Source organism: Macaca thibetana, chromosome 1, assembly GCF_024542745.1.
Source record: "Macaca thibetana thibetana isolate TM-01 chromosome 1, ASM2454274v1, whole genome shotgun sequence".
NCBI lineage: Eukaryota > Metazoa > Chordata > Mammalia > Primates > Cercopithecidae > Macaca > Macaca thibetana.
In genome coordinates, this window is record NC_065578.1 from 88,563,657 (window position 1) to 88,583,780 (window position 20,124).

Sequence of the window (20,124 nt, forward strand, 5' to 3'; positions counted from 1 at the left end):
ATCCTCCCAATGGGCAGAAAATTAAGCAGTGCAGCTGGTGTGCACTTTGCATGGAAGGAGAAATTGCCAGATGTGTGATTATATACTGATTGATGAGCTATAGCCAGTGATTTGGCTAGACGGTCAGGGACTTGGAAGAAGCATGATTGGAAAATTGATGACAAAAAAAAATTGGGGGAACAGGTATGTGGATGGATCTCTCTGAGTGGTCAAAAACTGAAGATATGTGTATCTCATGTGAGTGCTCACCAATGGGTGACCTCAGCAGAGGGAGATTTTAATAATCAAGTGGATAGGATGACTCATTCTGTGGACACCACTCAGGCTCTTTCCCCAGCCACCCCGTCATTGCTTAATGGGCCCATGAAAAAAGTGGCCATGGTATCAGGGATAGAGGTTATTCATGGGCTCAGCAACATGGACTTTCACTCACCAAGGCTGACCTGGCTATGGCCACCACTGAGTGTCCAATTTGCCAGTGGCAGAGACCAACACTGAGCCCTCAATATGGCACCGTTCCTCGGGGTGATCAGCTGGCTGCTTGGTGTCAGGTTGATTATATTGAACCTCTTCTATCATGAAGAGGGCAGCGGTTTGTCCTCACCAGAATACACTTACTCCAGATATGGGTTTGCCTATCCTGCACACAATGCTTCCGCCAAGAATACCATCAGCGGACTCATGGAATGCCTTAACCACCATCATGGTATTCCATATAGTATTGCCTCTGACCAAGGCACTGACTTTGTGGCTAAAGAAGTGCAGCAGTGGGCTCATGCTCATGGAATTTCCTGGTTTTATGATGTTCTCCATCATCTTGAAGCAGCTGAATTGATAGAACGGTGGAATGGCATCCTGAAGTAACAATTACAATGCCAACTAGGTAACTATACTTTGCAGGGCTGGGGCAAAGTTCTCCAGAAGGCCATGTATGCTCTGAGTCAGCGTCCAATATATAGTACTGTTTCTCCCATAACCAGGATTGACAGGTCCAGGAATCGAGGGGTGGAAGTGGAAGTGGCACCACTCACCATCACCCCTAGTGACCCACTAGCAAAATTTTTGCTTCCTGTTCCCGTGACATTACCATCTGCTGGCCCAGAGGTCTTTGTTACAGAGGGAGGAATGCTGTCGCCAGGAGACACAACAGCGATTCCATTAAATTGAAAGTTAAGATTGTCACCTGGACACTTTGGACTCCTTCTACCTCTGAGTCAACAGGCTAAGAAGGGAGTTACAGTGTGGGCTGGGGAGATTGAGCCAGACTATCAAGATGAAATCAGTTTACTACTCCACAAGAGAGGTAAGGAAGAGTATGCATGTGAGATCCCTTAGGGGAATCTCTTAGGATTATCATGCCCTGTGATTAAGGTCAATGGGAAACTACAACAGCCCAATTCACACAGGACTACAAATGGCCTAGACCCTCCAGGAAGGAAGGTCTGGGTCACCTCACCAGGTAAAAAACAACGACCTGCTGAGGTGCTTGCTGAATGCAAAGCGAATACAAAATGGGTAGTAGAAAAAGGTAGTCATCAATACTAGCTACTACCACGTGACCAGTTGCAGAAATGAGGATTATAATTGTCATGAGTATCTCCTTATTTTGTTAAGTACATGGTTGTACATGGGTATACTTGTACTAATAAAATATCTTCATTTTATTTTCTTTTTTCATTTGTCATGTGACATAAGATTTATTGACTTCATATCAGCATTTAAGTGTTGTTAACTTTGTGTAATAGCATTTGGATTGGGGATTGGTGTGTTTCCCATTATACAAAGGATAGTTAGTTGTATTATGTTAGGTGTAATTATGAACTTACTATTTTCTTTATTTAAAAAATATGTGTGATTTCAGGAGATATGTATGCGTTCAAGTTGACAAGGGATGGACTTGTGATGGTTAATACTGAGTGTCAACTTGATTGGATTGAAGGATGTAAAGTATTGTGTCTGTGAGGGTGTTGCCAAAGGAGATTAACATTTGAGTCAGTGGACTAGGAGAGGCAGACCCGCCCTGCATCTGGTTGGGTACCATCTAATCAGCTGCCAGCATGGCTAGGATAAAAGCATTCAGAGGAACATGGAAGGACTAGACTAGCTAAGTCTTCTGGCGTCCATCTTCCTCACATGCTGGATGGTTTCTGCCCTTGAACATTGAACTCCAAGTCCTTCAGCTTTTAGACCCTTGGGGCTATACCACTGGTTTGCCAGTGGCTCTCAGGCCTTCGGCCACAGACTGAAGGCTGTACTGTCGACTTCCCTACTTTTGAGGTTTTGGGACTCGGACTGGCTTTTTTACTCCTCAGCTTGCACACGGCCTATTGTGGGACTTCACCTTGTGATTGTGTGAGCCAATACTCCTTAATAAACTCCCTTTCATATATATGTGTATCCTATTAATCCTGTCCCTCTAGAGAATGCTGACTTTCTTTTACTGAGTGTTTTAAATATTCTTTGCTCTCAATATGCTAACATAACAGGGGAAAACTTAAAATGGAAGTATCCTCTTTGTCTTCTAAGGCCAATAACTTCTATTAGAACTTAAAATTAATAAATCTGTTTTGTTATTTATTAGCATTCAGTACCAATTTACATTTATAATTCATAAAAAATTTTCTTAGTCATTACAGAATTTGATTAAAAAATAATAATCCTGGCTAGGCGGGGTGGTTCATGCCTATAATTCCAGCACTTTGGAAGGCTGAGGCAGGCAGATCACTAGGTCAGGAGATCGAGACCATCCTGGCTAACACAGTGAAACGCTGTCTCTACTAAAAAAAATACAAAAAATTTAGCCAGGCGTGGTGACAGGCGCCAGCAGTCCCAGCTACTCAGGAGGCCGAGATTGCACCACTGCACTCCAGCCTGGGTGACAGAGTGAGACTCTGTCTAAAATTTAAAAAAAAATCTTTCTAGGTATCACCATTATACACATATAACCAGTAAGGAAGCATACTCAGAGTTTAAGCATACAACTAGTACATGGCAGAGCTAGGACTCAAACTCATGTCTTCCAAGTCCAGCATCTATGCATGATAAAGGCTTGATGAAAGAAGCAACTTTGGGAACATACACAAATTTAAATTATTTCTATTACTTTTAATAAGCTAAAATGATCCTATATATTTCAAAATGTCTAATTAAAACATTTTGATAATGTCTTTTTAAAATACACCATCTGTGATTCAAATGTTGTTCATAAACAAAATTCATGATTAATCTGTGGTTCATTTTTAATATCTACATTATTAACTCATAATCAAAGTGAATTACAGTCCTACTCTAAAAAATTCAGCGACAAATACATCTATCATTAAAGGAAAAATTTCTCAAAGTTGTTCTTTTAGCTAATTATTAATAAGATCTTGAGAGTAAACTTTTTCAATTCTACCAAGTTGATATGTAATAATACATCAGGTTGGGGAAGCATTTTGAGTACAGCATTGTCTTTACTCATAAACTCTTATGTTAGCATATGGAAGATTACATTTAAGAAGACCTTCCTCCCCGCCCCCGTCAGCAATTGATAACTGTGTTACAAAGATCTCTTCCACTGTTATTCTAAAACATAAACCTGGTTTGTAACCAACAAGAACTTGAGAGAGAATGGGGGGTTATTACTGTTATGCAAATGGAGATTCGATCTTGATTCTCAGAATGTGTTTCTATACAGCAGACCATTACATTAGGTGTGAAAATACCACGCTGGGTTTTTTGAACTGAGCAGAAGTATGCCCTGAATTTTAGGGACCACAAAATAAACCCAGAGACTGTTTCACTAATTAAGGAACAATATGCTCATTTATCACTGCAAAGAAGAGGTCAAAATATTTTCTAATTCTCATTGTAACTTTTTTGTGACACATGGGTCATTTGAAACATGTGGATATTTTTCTAGTTCTTTCTCATTACTGATTCCTAGCTTAATTTATTGTGCCCAAAGATATACTCTATATGACTTCACCCCTTTGAAATTCGTGGAGAATTTATTTTAAGGCTCTGATATTTATATACATAAGAATTCAGAAATATTTTGTCTTTCTCTTGAATTAAAACATTTATCATTTTGAAATGATTCTCTTTATCTCCTTTCTCTTCTCCTGCGTATCTTCTTCCCCTCCTGCTTCTCCTTTCGTCCTCTCTCTTTCTTCTCCTTTCACATACTATACATATATTGCCCTAGACAAAGCAAAAGAGGTTGACTTTTAATTTACAAAAAATGTTAATCCAGGCCGGGCGCGGTGGCTCAAGCCTGTAATCCCAGCACTTTGGGAGGCCGAGACGGGCGGATCACGAGGTCGGGAGATCGAGACCATCCTGGGTAACACGGTGAAACCCCGTCTCTACTAAAAATACAAAAACTTAGCCGGGCGAGGTGGCAGGCGCCTGTAGTCCCAGCTACTCGGGAGGCTGAGGCAGGAGAATGGCGTGAACCCGGGAGGCAGAGCTTGCAGTGAGCTGAGATCCGGCCACTGCACTCCAGCCTGGGTGACAGAGCGAGACTCCGTCTCAAAAAAAAAAAAAAAAAAATGTTAATCCAATTGCTCTGAAAGAAAGTTGGATGATTACAAAAAGCATGTCAATCTCATTTTTAAAAAACAGCATATATTTCATGTGACTCCATATGACGGGCGCATTCAGGTAGTGGGAACTCAATGACACCGCCAGTTTGCTGTGGCACACAGTTCTTTCTTGTGGATGAGGATGTGTCTGCTAACCACCAAATATCTTCACTTACCAGTATCACAGGGGATATCACTGGGAAGACTGCTTTATATGACCTGTCCTAACACAATTTTTCTGTTAATTTGATCTGGGTTTTTCCTTCCCACAGCAGGTTCAATATTACACTAAACTTCATTCAGGACAACAGGATTCTTCCCGAGCACAGAAAGGCAGGAATATGGTATTAGGGTTTCAACACCAGTTGATGGACTGCCTATTGCCCTAAATGCTGCTATCCATGCCTAGAGCATTTGTTACGTTTCTCTCTCTGAACAGATATTGATCAATGGCTACAATGGCTACTTTCCTACCAACAATAGAAAACACATGTTTATTGAGCCCTCATCCTCTGCCAGCATTATAGAAGTGTGTATCCCCAGTTTGATATAATCGTCCTGTCTAAACTTTTAAGTAAGGAGCTAAATTGGATGACACAGATGGTCATTGCTCAAAGGAAGCTGAAATACTCCTGTCATTTGTATGTTCATAAACACTTGCAAAATACTTTCTAAGACTTCTCTAATCCACAGGATGACTTCATGGACAACTATTATAATTAAGAGCTTCTAACAGAGGGAATTGAAGTTTAGAGATGTTAAGTAATTTATCCAAGTTCCCTTTAGTGGTGGTAGAGTAGGGTGCCAGGGCATAGTGGAAAGGGCATGGTGTCAGAGTCCTGAATTCAGGTTCCACCATCTCCATCATTTCCTAACTTTGTTACCTTGGACAGGTTTCTTAAATATATCTGAGCCTGTTTCTGTTGTGTCTTGGCTTTGATATGGGGTTCTTGATGGTTTTAAATTAACTAATGAGTGTGGAAGTGTCTGGAACCTGAAAAGTGTTGTCAGAGTGTGAGTCACTATTATTTAATCTTTAGGTAAGTGATGACAGTGTCACAGGCCACATTTCAAGTCAGCAGAAATGGTTCTAAGTAGCAAGTGCTCCATGAATTTGAGTGTTACTTGAGCTCTCTGGGTATCTGTCCCCTCAGTTGTAAAAGATGTATTACAATGCAACCTTTTATATTGTGAATATTGACCAACACAACAGAGGTGAGGTGTGGAGCATGGCTCACAGAAGGCACTTGATGAATGTCAAGGCTCCTCTTCCTGACTTCCGACCACTGTCTGTAAGGACAGCACCATCTACTCAGGAGAGCACTGCGTGGCTTAGTGTAACACAGAACAGCTGTAATGGACTATGCACTATTGCATGGGTGAGAAATCTTACATAGAGTGGTGTATATCATACATATCAGAGCCTTGTTCAGGTCACAGAGCTAATGGCAGAGTTGAGAGCTGAACTCCATTCTGATTTCAAATCCAGTACTTTTGTACAGTATTACAGTAATCTCAGTAACAGTATTCTTTTTACTATCTTTGCACTATAGAAGTAATTCATATCAAGGGCACGTCAGTATGTATAGATAGCATTGCTAGTGCAGTTGAATCAAACCTGAATTGTTCTGCATCACAAATAGCCAGTATGAGTTTAAGCACAGGAAAGGTTTCTTTGTATATCTTCGAATATTCACTGCAACAGAATCACAGAAATTATTTGGTTTCTATGCCTGGTGTTCATACCTATGCTCCCTTGGAAACAAGTTATCCACTTTTAATGTCTATGTTTTACTCGTCTTTTAAATTCCTGGTACCTATTATTTCAGATATTTACACTTGTTGACTGTAAGATGCAATGGAAAGAGCCTAGCACTGAGGAAATCAAGAAATGCAAATTCCATTTTCAAATTTGGCATTACCTACCTGTTGCACCTTATTAGAAACATAACTACTACTCCTACGAAAGCTCGAAATGTTACAGGTAGATAGAGAGGCATAAGTGGGACAGGAGAGGCCTCTCTCCCAGTGCAGTAGAAATGATCAGTGATAGGTAAGCAGTTTTCACATTGCATTTCTGAAAGTGATAACTTGGCAGCTGGTGTTAGGGAGAGACACTTTCCTGATGGCCCACACCTGTTAACATTAAAATGTTAACTAAATACAGACTCCAGGGAGAAGCAACTTCCTGGGCATGCAGTTAAGAGACAAAGTGGTGAAATACGGCCTTCCAGGTACACTCCACCAGAAAAGGGAAGAAAGCCTCAGATGGGCGTGCATCCTAAACACACTGCATGTGCTCAGTTCCCAAGGGTAAGAAGAGCACTGCACATGCAGGCAGCCCACCCTCAGGGGAGGATCCTGGGAAAGAGATCAGCCTATCAAGCCCTAGGATCAAGGTTAAAGGCTCTTTTTCTCTCTTTGACCTTCAGGTGCCCAGTTGGATTTCTTTTAAGTGTTCTTTCCTTTCTTTCCTCTTCTAAAGCCTTTTTAATAAACTTCCCCTTCTGCTCTGGAACTTGCCTTAGTCTCTTTTTCTGCTTTATGGCCCTCAATCAAATTCTTTCTTCTGAGAATACAAGGGCTGAAGTTGCTGCAGACCTCCATGAATACGCTATCAGTAACTCACGGTAACTCAGACCTCTTCCACCACTAACAGAAATATCATGAAGTGAGTCTGAATTATTACTAACTATATTAATTTCTTGTTGCCACTGTAACAAATTATCACAAAGTTAGTAGCTTAAGAGAACACAAACTTAATCTCTTATTCTAGAGAGAAGTCAAGGTGTTGAGTCGTCCTGAAGACTCTAGGGGAAAATCCATTTCCTCACCATTTTCAGCCCTTAGAGGCCCCTGCACTCCTTGATCATGGCCCCTTCCTGGGATCACTTCTACCTCTTGTTTCATCATCGTGTCTTCTACTCCTCTCTGACTTCTCCTACATCCTTTGTATAAATACCGTTGTGATTTCATTGTGCCTCCTTGGGTAATGCAGGAGAATCTCCTCATCTCAAGATCCTTGACTAGGACACAATTGCAAAGTTTCTTTTACCATACAAGGAAATATTCAGAGGTTTTGGAGGTCAGGATGTGGGCATATCTAAGGGGCATCATTCAGCCTACCAAAGAAACCATAGTGGTCAATGATGGAGAACTGGGGAATGGAGTAAAAAAAAAAAAAAGAACTTATTTTTGGTAGCTTCACTTATTTCTTAATATGTGAACAGATAGCAAGGAATATAGTGTATGAGATTAAGAGTTATACAGACCTGCATTCAAATCCCAGCTATGCCACTTACTAACTGTTTGACCTTAGGCAGATCACATAACCTCTCTGAGTTTCTGCTTCCTCATGAGTAAAAAAGGATTAATAATATGGGTTGTATATGTGTACATGCATTATGTATTTGTATTAAATGGGATGTACAATACATTTACAACTTTTTTTCACTCACTATTGTATTGTTCAAGATTTGTCCATCCAGCATGCTAGTTATCCACTCTGTAGTGATGGGCATCTAGGATGCTTCAATAACTCCTGGCAAAGATGCATATGCATGTGTGTGTCCCTGTAGAGGACTTGGAAACAATTGTTCCGGCATCAACATCCAGTAGTTGAAAGTACAGTTATGGGATAAGTATTGCCAGACTGCTCTCTAAAAATAATACACCATTTCTTCTTCCACCAGAGGAATAAATGTTCTTTTTTGGCATCTTTTTGCTGATGCTTAGTGTTTTCTGACTCTACTTTTTCATATGATGGGTACAAAGTGGTGTCAGATTTATTTTTTAACAGTAGTAGGGTTGAACACTATACATTTACCAGCTCTCAGGTTTTTTCATTCTATGAATACAAAACTATATGTAATTTATATTAACATAAATTTGTTGCTTGTCACTGTTTTAATTAGCTTTTTGTTTTTATTGATTGTAAATTTGTTGGTGTCCCCTGAATGTTCTAGATATTACTTCTTTGCTAGGTTTAATACATTTAAAATTTCTTTCAAAATCTCTCAGCTTTTTATTAATTTTATCATATATACATGTGTGTATATATATTATAATGTTGAATATTCTACATATACCCAGATGTAGACATTACATCAATTTTAGGTGCTGTAACTAGCTTTGCCAAATCACCTGTATTTTATGGATTGGGAGATTCTCTTAATGAAAAGAAATTCAACAACTTTCCCTCTATCATGTGTGATTTTTTTTTTTGAGTCTTCTTAAAAACATCTTTCCCGCACCAAGATAACAAAGATGCTCTCCTTCTAAAAAGTAACCAGTTGCAGAAGAGACTCATTCAGGCTAAATCAATAAATATAGAAGAAGCATCACTTGATTATTACAGCAGCTCACCACGAAGGAATATGATGGTTGTTTTGGTTAAATTTTACTCAAAGTGATTCAACTTAACTTTGAAAATAAAAAGCTTAGGCCAACAATTAATCAGCACCTAGTTTCTGCCATGTGTGGACTGAATCTCCAAAGCCATGTTGGAGTTGGAAAGAGCCAATGGGAGGAATGAAACAAGAGTCATGCTGAGTTCAACTCAGGATTCTGGGCATGCTCTACAAAACCCTGCTGTCCGGACTGCCCACAGAGTCACTGGGGCAAAATGACCAACAAAACTGTAAAAGTGTGTCTTGTGGAAACAGCTATTTTAAAAACGCTTTGATGGTGACAGGAATGCATGTGTCAACCGTGGATCAAGAGGAGAATAATCACACTTTGTAGCAGATCCTAGACACACACTGCTTGCTTGTGGTGAAAGTCCTAGAAAGCTACTTGTGGAGCTTAACAGCTTCTACTCTGTAACTTCCTAGTTACCTGGAACCTTTTTAAAGGTAGAGATCATGTATTACTTGTTTGACTTCCTAACACACAGCATGGTGCCCAGTGCAGAGTAAATACTTAGCTAACATTTGCTAATGGGATAACAGCAGCAGATTAGTGCAGGGAGCAGCTTCATCATCTGTCTAAGGAGCAAGGCCCCTCGGTCTGCGAGGTTGTGTTGACATAAGTTCACTGGAAAAACCCTAAGGTCTTCCAATGAATAGTCAGTCACTTTCATGCTTAAAAACCAGAGAACAGTGCAAAGCACCTAAAGCCATAGATGAGTTTATGAGCCTAGGTAGCTGTCACCTAGCGTTGGCTCCAAAGGAATAACATTATATAAGACAGTAGAAATTGGGGGATGGGGGAGTATGGGCCTAAGGGCAAAGGTAAAAGGAGGAGATATGTTAAAAGAAAAAGAAATTACAGTACCTTAGAGGTACTCTTTTGGAGGACAAAAAGATGGTTCCGTATCAGTGGATATTCAGATTTCTGGGCCTGTTGGACTATGAGAGCATTTCCTTTATATCTTGTGCATATAGCAGTTCAGAAGCAGTAAGTAAATGGTCTTTGTTGTTGTTTTTTAACACACTATTTTTAGAGCAGTTGTAGGTTCACAGCCACCATGCCTTTTAAATATTTTTAACATAGCAAGAATGTCTTCATGCAGTAGGACAATTCTTTTCTCCTTCTCAACATTGTAAATAGAAATATTTTACACATACAATAGAGTAAAAAGAATAGAGCAATGAACACCCACATAACTTTGATCAGGATTAAAAATTTGTTAATATTTTGACAAACTTATTCTCTCTCTGCACACTTTCTATGATGAACCATTTAAGAGTAATTTGAAGACTCTGTCATACTTCATTGTTAACTACTTCAGCATGCATCTCCCTAGGATAAGTATATTTGCCTAAATAAACACCTTGCTATTAGCATACCTAGGAAAGTTAATAATAATAATAATTCTCTAATATAACTGAATAATCTGCCCATATTTAAATTTCCCTTTTGTCTTTAAACATATTTTTGTAGGTATTCAATTTACAGATATTGATAGTTTTGAACCAGGATCAAAACAAGGTTTACACTTTGTATTTGTGTATCTGTTAGAATTCAATCTAGAAAGCTAGTTTGAAAATTATTCATTTTCAAATCACACTGATGTTTTCAAAAATCCAGATCATGGTTTTATGTCCCTCAGGATCTGCTTCCCTATTTCCACATAGTGTAGTTTGCCTTTTCTTTCTCCTCTGTTGGCCATGGACTGGCAACTAGATCCAGAACCTTGCTCAGATGTTGTGATTATAATTACTGATAGTCATGATTTTTTTGATGTTCCCATTGTCCGGAATTTGTCTGCAGGGAGTGTCTGTAAACTAGCTTCTGTCCCTTTTTCATGTGATAATCTTAATCTTTGAGTGTGCTTTTGCTTTCTGTCACAGGAATATGTCACAGCCACACCTTGGGTTTTCTCCCTATTCCTGGAACCTGAGATTTCTCCAAGGAGCACTGTTTTGTTTTCTTTTTCTTAAAATGGGTAAAAATTATTTGCAAACAAAATTATGGATGCTGGATTTACTCATTAATATTAGAGTGCTATTGCTTCAAGAATCTTTTAGTAGTCTAAACCAATATCTATATCTACGCCCACATAGATATAGATGTAATTTTATTTTTCAACTCAAATTTATAAGGTTTTTTCTTCTTTTATTTTTCTATTTATATTTTAAACATATAAAAACCAAAATACATGAGGAAAAAGTTAGATTTCTTTGCTTGTTGCAGCAAGGAAGAATGCATACCGTAGAGAACCATAGGACATCCAAAAGTAGGGAGCTAGAAAGGATACAGGAGCTTGGGGTTAAACATAGGATGATCTTGGCAGGAACTGGTCAGAATTTATAACCTAAGTGAGTTACTGCCACAGTCAGGAGTTTCGCCTTTAGAACTCATGGGTCCCTGATGAGTTGTTAGATCAGTAGACCTGTTTGCTCTTCAAGAAGCTATGTAGCTGAATGAGCTGGTGTTAAAAAAATGTTTGAGCTCAGCTAGTTTGTTTTGCATGCTATAATTTGGTGCAGTTTGTTTTGTGAACCACAGTACAGTTTTGCAAGTTAAGGTTTTTATTTCAATCATCAATTTCCCCATGTTAACCTACCTGCAAGCAAGAATATTTATCTATTTATTTTATGAACAGCTTCACTGAGGTATAACGGACATATTTTAAATGCATATATGTATTATATATAATGTAATGGAGTTTCAACATATGCATACACTTAAAAAATCATCACCACAATCAAGGCAATAGGCATATCCATCCCCTCAAAAAGTTTCCTCGTGCCTGTTTGTTGTTGCTGTTGTTATTTGCTTATGTTTTGTAATGGCACGTAACATGGATCTAGCCTCTTAGCACATTTTCAAGTGTGTAATACAGTATTTTTAACTATAGCCGTTATGTTGTACAGTAGATCTCTAGAATTTACTTATCTTTATGACTGCAACTTTATACCCATTGAATATACTCCCCATTTTTTCCCCCCGAAATCTTGGCAATCAGCATTCTATTTTCTGCTTTTATGAGTCTGATCATTTTTAGATTCCACATATAAGTGAGGTCATGCAATATTTGTCCTCTGTAACTGGTTTTATTTGTTTAGCATAATGTCCTTCAGGTTTATCCATGTTGTTTCAAATGACAGAACGTATTTCTTTTCTAAAGTTGAATAATTCTCTCTTTCTTCTCTCTCTCTCTCTCTCTCTCTCTCTCACACACACACACACACACACACACACCAAATTTTCTTTATTCATTTATCTGTTGATGGACATTTGTGTTTTCTCCTATCTTGGCTATTGTGAATAAGGCTACAGTGAATATGGGAGTGCAGATTTTTCTTCAAGATTCTGATTTTTATTATTTTGAATATATTCCTAGAAGTGGTATTGCTGGATCATATAATAGGTAATTTTTTGGGAAACCTCCATACTGTTTTGCAGAGTTGCCACACCATTTCACATTCTCAACAGTGTGAAAGGATTCCAATTTCTCTACATCCTTATCAATGCTCACGTATTTTTTAATAATGGGCATCCTAATAGGTAGGAGGTGATATATCACTGTTATTTTGATTTGCATTTCTCTGATTATTAGTGATGTTGAGCACCTTTTCAATATATTTTCAAAATATTTTATTTCATTTCTGAGCTCTCTATTCTGTTTCATTCGTCTATATGTTTATTTTTATGCCAGTTCCATACAGTCTTAATTACTGCAGATTTGTTATACATTTTGAAATCAGGAAGTGTGATGCCTCCAGCTTTGTTCTTCATTCTCAGGTCACTTTGACTATTCTGGGTGTTTTGTGCTAAACTCTTGGCTTGACTTCATGGGCCATCCAAAATATGTAACCCTGTAATTACCACATTTTCTAATTTCCCTATTTAAAGATGTAGACATCTTGGGGCTTTGCTGATCCTGGAGAGACCGACCCTCCCAGGGCTAGCCAGTTCTTAGAGATACTAAGTGATTGTCCTGCAAGTGTGCCTTTCGTATGCAAACCAGCCAACCTGGAGCCCACACCCCACCACTTTCTCTGTTGGCTCTCACACTCTGGGCCACTATCCATCTGCCCTACGCACCCAAAGGCCAAATACCAAAAGTAAGAACAATCCCTCTGCCGCAGAGCCCACTGAAATTATTCCAGCTAGCCAATCCTAAACCTGCTTGCCCTGCTAGTTCTAGTTCACACTCGCTCTGAACATTGACTCCAGTTCTTTGCATCCTTGACTGTAATTGGAACCACCTGGAGGTGGGACGCGGCTTTAAAAAAACACTCACTCTCACCCTCAACCCTAGACTTACTAAATCAGAGTCTCTGGTGATGGATCAGAGTTCAAGTTTTTAAGGAGAACCCCAATTGATGTTCATGTGCAGCAAGTATTAAGAATCACTGGTTTAGTCTTTTAACATCTAAAGGAGGCCTCCTACTGGACTCTCTACTTTAGACAAGCTCTGGTCTTTGACTTCTGGCCTCTTCATAAATGCCTTCCAAACTGAAGGTTTCATTCCCTTGTCTGGCAAATGCTATTAGGAAAAAACAGCTTCAATACTCCACTTAACTCTTTGGTCTCCCACATTCCCTTGGAATTTGGTCATTAAGATCATTCATGACAAATTAGTCCATTTTTAATATTGCTTTTCAAAATATTAAACATTTTTTAATCCAGAATTTTACATTTTTAACACAAGTCTTTGTCTGAATAGGTTATGCAGATTAGTCTACCACACTCCCCAAATCCTCAGCTTGTTATTGCCAAAACTCATGTCTGCTCGTTCTGCCACTTGCTTCTATTCTCACATCCATTTAGCAGTGCAGCCATGGCAGACAGTCCCGGCATACTGCTACGTCCTCTGTCGAGGGTCTTTCTCCTTCTCACTCAGGTATTTCTCCAAGCTGTGAAAGGGTGTCTATTTTGCCCAAGGGCAGCTTATAAATTCAAAATAGTTAAAGTCCCTGGGGATAAGTCTCAACCAATGGAAACTGTGGGTTGTGGGATAAATAGTCCACATCAGGGGTCCTGAACCTCAGACCATGGCCTGTTAGAAACTGGGCCATACAGGAAGTGAGCAGGGAGAGAGCACTAAGGCCTGAGCCCTGCCTCCTGTCAGATCAGCAGCAGTATTAGATTCTCGTAAGAGCTTGTACACTATTATGCACTGCACATTCAAAGGATCTAGGTTGTGCCCTCCTTGTGAGAATCTAATGCCTGATGATCTGAGGTGGAACAGTTTCATCCCAAAACCATACCCCTCCACCAATTCCATGGAAAAATTGTTTTCCACAGAACCAGCCCCTGGTGCCAAAAAGGTTGGGGACCACTGGCCCACATTGTCCGTCTAGGAGACAATTAGGAAATGCATTCTATGTATTTCTTCAGAATATCCTCTTTAGTATTGATCTCTGGTTGCCCACAATGGTAACCAACTCATTAATTCACCTTTTTGGCTTTTTCATTGTCCCTGGCTTACTCTTTTTTCCTTGGCTTCCTGTCATCATTTCCCACAAAAGCTATACACATCCAAGTGTCTTTCCTTGGAAGGAGAAATCACATAAAAACATATTATCCTCATGGGAATTTAAGACCTTACCATTTGTCTCATTATTGCGATCAAACTTTAAAGAACCTACATCGTAGACAATGTTCACATTATAAAATGCATAAAGGCAACATTGTCAATGTGTTGATTTACTTATATATGTGAATTTCTTCTATACTACAATTTTGTTATACATTTATTTTTACTGTAATTACATACTATTTATCAACATTTATTTTATTAATATAATTAATAGATTAACAAACATTCATTTTATAATAAATATTTACACAAATATTATTTATAGTAATAATAAATAATGTTTACTAAATACACAAAAGTTTAAATTTACAATATTTATATTATAATAAACTTAATGTATTAAATATGATAATTCAAACATTTGAGCAATAACTTTGATTTGAATATATTTATATTTTTATAACAAAATTTATGATGAATTTCTGCAAACTCTATATTAACATCAATAATTCTAAAAATTCGACATCAATATCAATAAATCACTTTCTGCAGGAAAATTCAGTCATTCATGTGTGACCAAATAAATTACCAAATCTTACCACAAGATGGCAGTGCCTGCAAGGGCTTATCTTTTCGGCATAGCTTTGTGATACACCCATGATCATTGCGCTGTTTCTTAATCTGTGCTGGGGTGAACAGGTCATGTCTAGCAAATGCAAGCAGAAGTATCCCTGCAAAGTCCTGTATTTATAATCTTCACCATTGCCTGTCCCACTCAGACTAGCTTTAGTCATCATGACATACATCCAAATGTTAGGCTTTCTTGCTCACCCACAGGGGCCTGCAGACCTAAGCAGGTGTCCCCCAAGCCAGACCAGGCTCTTCCTCATTACCACTGATTATGTTCCATCACCACTTGTTACTCTATGGCTTATCTAGGAGGAGCTATGGGGAGTGCTATGTTGTTGGGAGATAGACAATTAATTGAGCAGACATGTCAATGCATTGCCCAGGAACCCAGGCAGAAACTCACTTGGTTGATATTCAGACAATGGAGTAAACACACTCTTTGTTGGTATCTCTGCTCCAGTGAGAATTTTTACATGCTGTCTGACCCAAATACCTTAAAAGTAGACAATCAGATTGGGATTCTGGAATTGTTTCATAACTTGTAAGATAATGATATCTGGGCTGGTGATAGTCCCTTGCACGTTGTTGCATTACATTCACCTAATCCAGGGTCAGCAAACTACATCCACAGGCCAAATTTGTCCCACTGCCTACTTTTGTAAATAAAGTTTCACTGGAACACAGCTACACCCATTTGTTGCACATTGTCTGTGGATCCCCTAGAACACTTGTCACAGAAACTTATGGTATGCAAATTCTAAAATATTAGTGTGGACTTTTTTTCAGAGACAGGGTCATATTATGTTGCCCAGACTGGAACATAGTGGCTATTCACAGATGAGTTCAGACTGTATTATAGCCTCGAACTCCTGGCCTCAAGTGTTACTCCTGCCTTGGCCTCTAGGGTAGGTAGGACTACTTGTAAACACACCAAGCCTGGCTTATTTAACCTTTCGTTAAAAAAATTTACATAGACAGGAATGATGGTAGGGTAAGTGCAAAATAAAAGAACTCCCTCTGTTCTCACACAGCCCAGCTTCCTCAGGCATTTCACCACTTCACCTATCATTTTCCTATTATACATTTCATTCATTTCTTTCTTTTTTTTTTTTTTTTTTTTTTTTTTTTTGAGATGGAATTTCGCTCTTATTGCCCAGGCTGGAGTGCAATGGCTTGATCTCGGCTCACCGCAACCTCCACCTCCCTGGTTCAAGTGATTCTCCTGCCTCAGCTTCCTGAGTAGCTGAGATTAAAGGCCTGCGCCACCACACCAAGCTAATTTTTGTATTTTTAGTAGAGACGGAGTTTCTTCATGTTGGTCAGGCTGGTCTCGTACTCCCCACCTCAGGTGATCCACCCGCCTTGGCCTCCCAAAGTGCTGGGATTACAGGCGTGAGCCACCGCACCCAGCCCATTCATTTCTTTACTCCACGAACAAATGTATGTACAATCGCTTTATTATCTAACTAAATAAATTCCTTTGAAACTAGGCCAATTGGCTAAATTTCTGTAGACAGAGGATATCTATGTTAGGAGAGTGCCTGTGTGCTGGAAAAGTGCAGGAATTTGAGGAAAATGTTAATAATGTGTATCTGTAGATAATACAATTAATTTTTAGTCATTCTTAGCTTTACTTATCTATATTTTTCTAATTTTTCTATTGTAAAAATGTTTGTTTAACTAGACATATATATGAATACATACATACATAGTCTCCACACACACACACATACATAATATTAAAGTGGAGACTGGGCCTGACAAATCCCTGAGCAAACAAAACCAACTGGGTCTTAAAAATAGCCTTAACTTTGCTCAAACTACAAACATAAGTAAAAATTAACTTGAGCTATTTCTGGTACATGCTTATATTAGAAACAAAAGTTAAGCTCAGCCAATTGAAAGAGTTAAAATAGCTATTCTGGCATATGAAATGTTTAAGCTAAAGGAACTAGAAAAACAGCAGGGTTTGATAGTAATGCTGTTTCTTAAAAGCAGAGGAGGAAACTCCCATGTAAAAGACACACTCTCTATACTAGAAGGAAAGGCAACATCCTTATCTTTAGGATGAGAAGTTGAAACCCAAAGAATTCTGTGCAGACCTTGTTAAAATAGTTTTATCTTTTAAGCCTCTTCGCAAATAATTTAGCTACTTCTTCACAGCCAATTAGTCTTTGTTTAATCCACTATGTAAGTAATTAATTCTAACTGCTTCTTTGGGTCTTCATTTCTTTACATGGCTCTCATGCCACATAAAACATCTTATGCGTCTCACCTGTTACTCTTTCTTATGTCAATTTTTGTACCCAGCAAGGACTTTAAGAGAATGGAGGTAGAGGTTTTTCTGCCCCAACTCAGTCATAAGCAGTGAAATAAAGTATGATTATATGACTAGAGACTTTCCAGCAAGGTAAACTAAAAGCAATACTGTAACTGCTAAAGTAATTTATTTATTTTGCTTCCATAATTGTCTTATAAATACTTGCCTCTGACACTTGGTCATCCTAATGCTAAACCTCCTTGGGTTTGGTGCTTCCCAATTCATGAATTTTTTCTTCCTCAAATAAACTCTAAACATTTCATTGTGCCACAAATTTATATGTAAATATGTGTGTGTTTGTGTACATATATGTGTATATATATGAGTACATACATCCAGGTAGACCTCATTTTATTGCACTTCACTTTATTGCACTTCGCAGACATTGTGTGTTTACAGATTGAAGGTTTGTGGCAACCCTGTGTAGAGCAAGTCTATCAGTTTCAGCTTTCCAACAGCAGGGGCCCACTTCAAGTCTCTGTGTCACACTTTGGTAATTATCACAATATTTCAAACTTTTTATTACTATTATATCTGTTATGGTGATCTGCAATCAGTAATCTTTAGTGTTACTATTGGAATTGTTTCCATACACCATGAACCACATCCATATGAGACAGAAACTTTAAAACTGTATGTGTTCTGACTGCTCTAACCAACGGCTCGTCCCCTGCTACCCTCCCTCTCCTTGGGCCTCCCTATTCCCTGGGACACAGCAGTATTGAAACTAGGACAGTTAATAAGCCTACAATAGCCTCTAAATGTTGAAGTAAAAGAGAAGTCATAAATCCCTTACTTTAAATCAAAAGCTAAAAATGATTAAGCTTAGTGAGGAAGGCATGTAGAAAACCCAGAGAGGCCTCCCGTGGCTGTTCGCCAAGTTGTGAATGAAAAAGAAAAGTTCTTGAAGGAAATTAAAAGTGCTACTCCAGTGAACACACGAATGATGAGAAAATGAGACAGCCTGATCGCAAATAGCAAGAAAGGTTTTGTGGTATTTTATTAGTAAAATGTTAGTGGAGAAAGCTTTAGTAACAGTGGAAAGTTTAGTGATCCATCAAAACAGCCACAACATTCCCTTAAGCCCAACGCTAATCCAGAGCAAGGTCATAGCTTTCTTCAATTCTCTAAAGGTTGAGAGAGGCAAGGAAGCTGCAAAATTTTGTTCATGAAGTTTAAGGAAAGGAGCTTATCTTCATAAGATAAAAGTGCAAGGTGAAGCAGCAAGTGCTGTTGTAGAAGCTGCTGCAGGTTATCCAGAAGATATAGCTAAGATCATAGATGAAGGTGGCTGCACTAAACAAAACATTTTCAGTGTAGATGAAACAGCCTTGTATTAGAGAAAGATGCCATCTAGCACTTTCATAGGTTGAGAGGAGAAGTCAATGCCTGGCTTCAAAGCTTCAAAGGACAAGCTGACTCTCTTGTTAGGAGTTAATGCAGTTGGTGAATTTAAGTTGGATCCAATGTTCATTTACTGTTTTGAAAATCCCAGGATCCCTAAAAATTATGTTAAACATACTCTGCCTGTGCTCTATAAGTACAGTACTATAAATGACAGCACATCTGTATAGAGTATGGTTTAATGAATATTTGAAACCCACTCTTACGACCTACTATTCAGAAAGAAAATACCTTTCAAAATATTACTGCACATTGACAATATACCTGGTCACCCAAGAGCTCTGATGGAGATGTACAGGTAGATTAATGTTTTCGTGTCTACTAACACAACATCCATCCTGTAGCCCATGCATCAGGAAATAATTTCAACTTTCAATTCTCAATTCAATTTCTTATTTAACAAATACATTTTGTAAGTCTATAGCTGATAGGGATAGACAGTGATTCCTCCAATAGATCTGGGAAAAGAAAATTGAAAACCTTCCGAAAAAAACTTTACCATTCTAGTTGCCATTAAGAACATTCATGATTCACGGGAGAAGGTCAAAATATCAGCCTTAACTGTAGCTTAGAAGAAGTTGATTCCAGCCTCCATAAGTGACTTTGAGGGATTCAAGTCATAAGTGGAAGAAGTAACTGGAGATGTGATGGAAATGGCCATAGAACTAGAATTATAAGTGGAGCCTGAAGAAATGACTGAAATGCTGCAATCTTGTGAGAGAATTTTAAAGGATAAGGAGTTGATTCTTACGGATGAGCAAAGACAGTGGTTTCTTAAGATGGAATCTACTGCCAGTGAAGATGCTGTGAACATTGTGGCAATGACAAAAAGGATTTAGAATATTACATCAACTTAGTTGATGAAGCTTAGCAGGGTTTGAAAGGATTGACACCAATTTTGAAAGAAAGAAAGACGCTATCAAATAGCATCTCACGATACAGATAAATCTTTTGTAGAAGGAAGAGCCAATCTATGCATCAAACTTCATTGTCATCTTATTTTAAGAAATTGCCACCCTAGCTTTCAGCAACCACCACCCTGATCAGTCATCAATATTGAGGCAAGACTCTCCACCAGCAAAAAGAATACAACTTGTGGAAGGCTCAGACGATTGTTAGCATTTGTCAGCCATAAAGTATTTTTAAACTAAGGTATGTAATTTTGTTTTCAAACTTAATGCTATTGCACACTTAGTAGACTACAGCATTATATGAACATAAGTTTTATGCGCACCGGGAAACTAAAAGTTTATGTGACTTGCTTTATT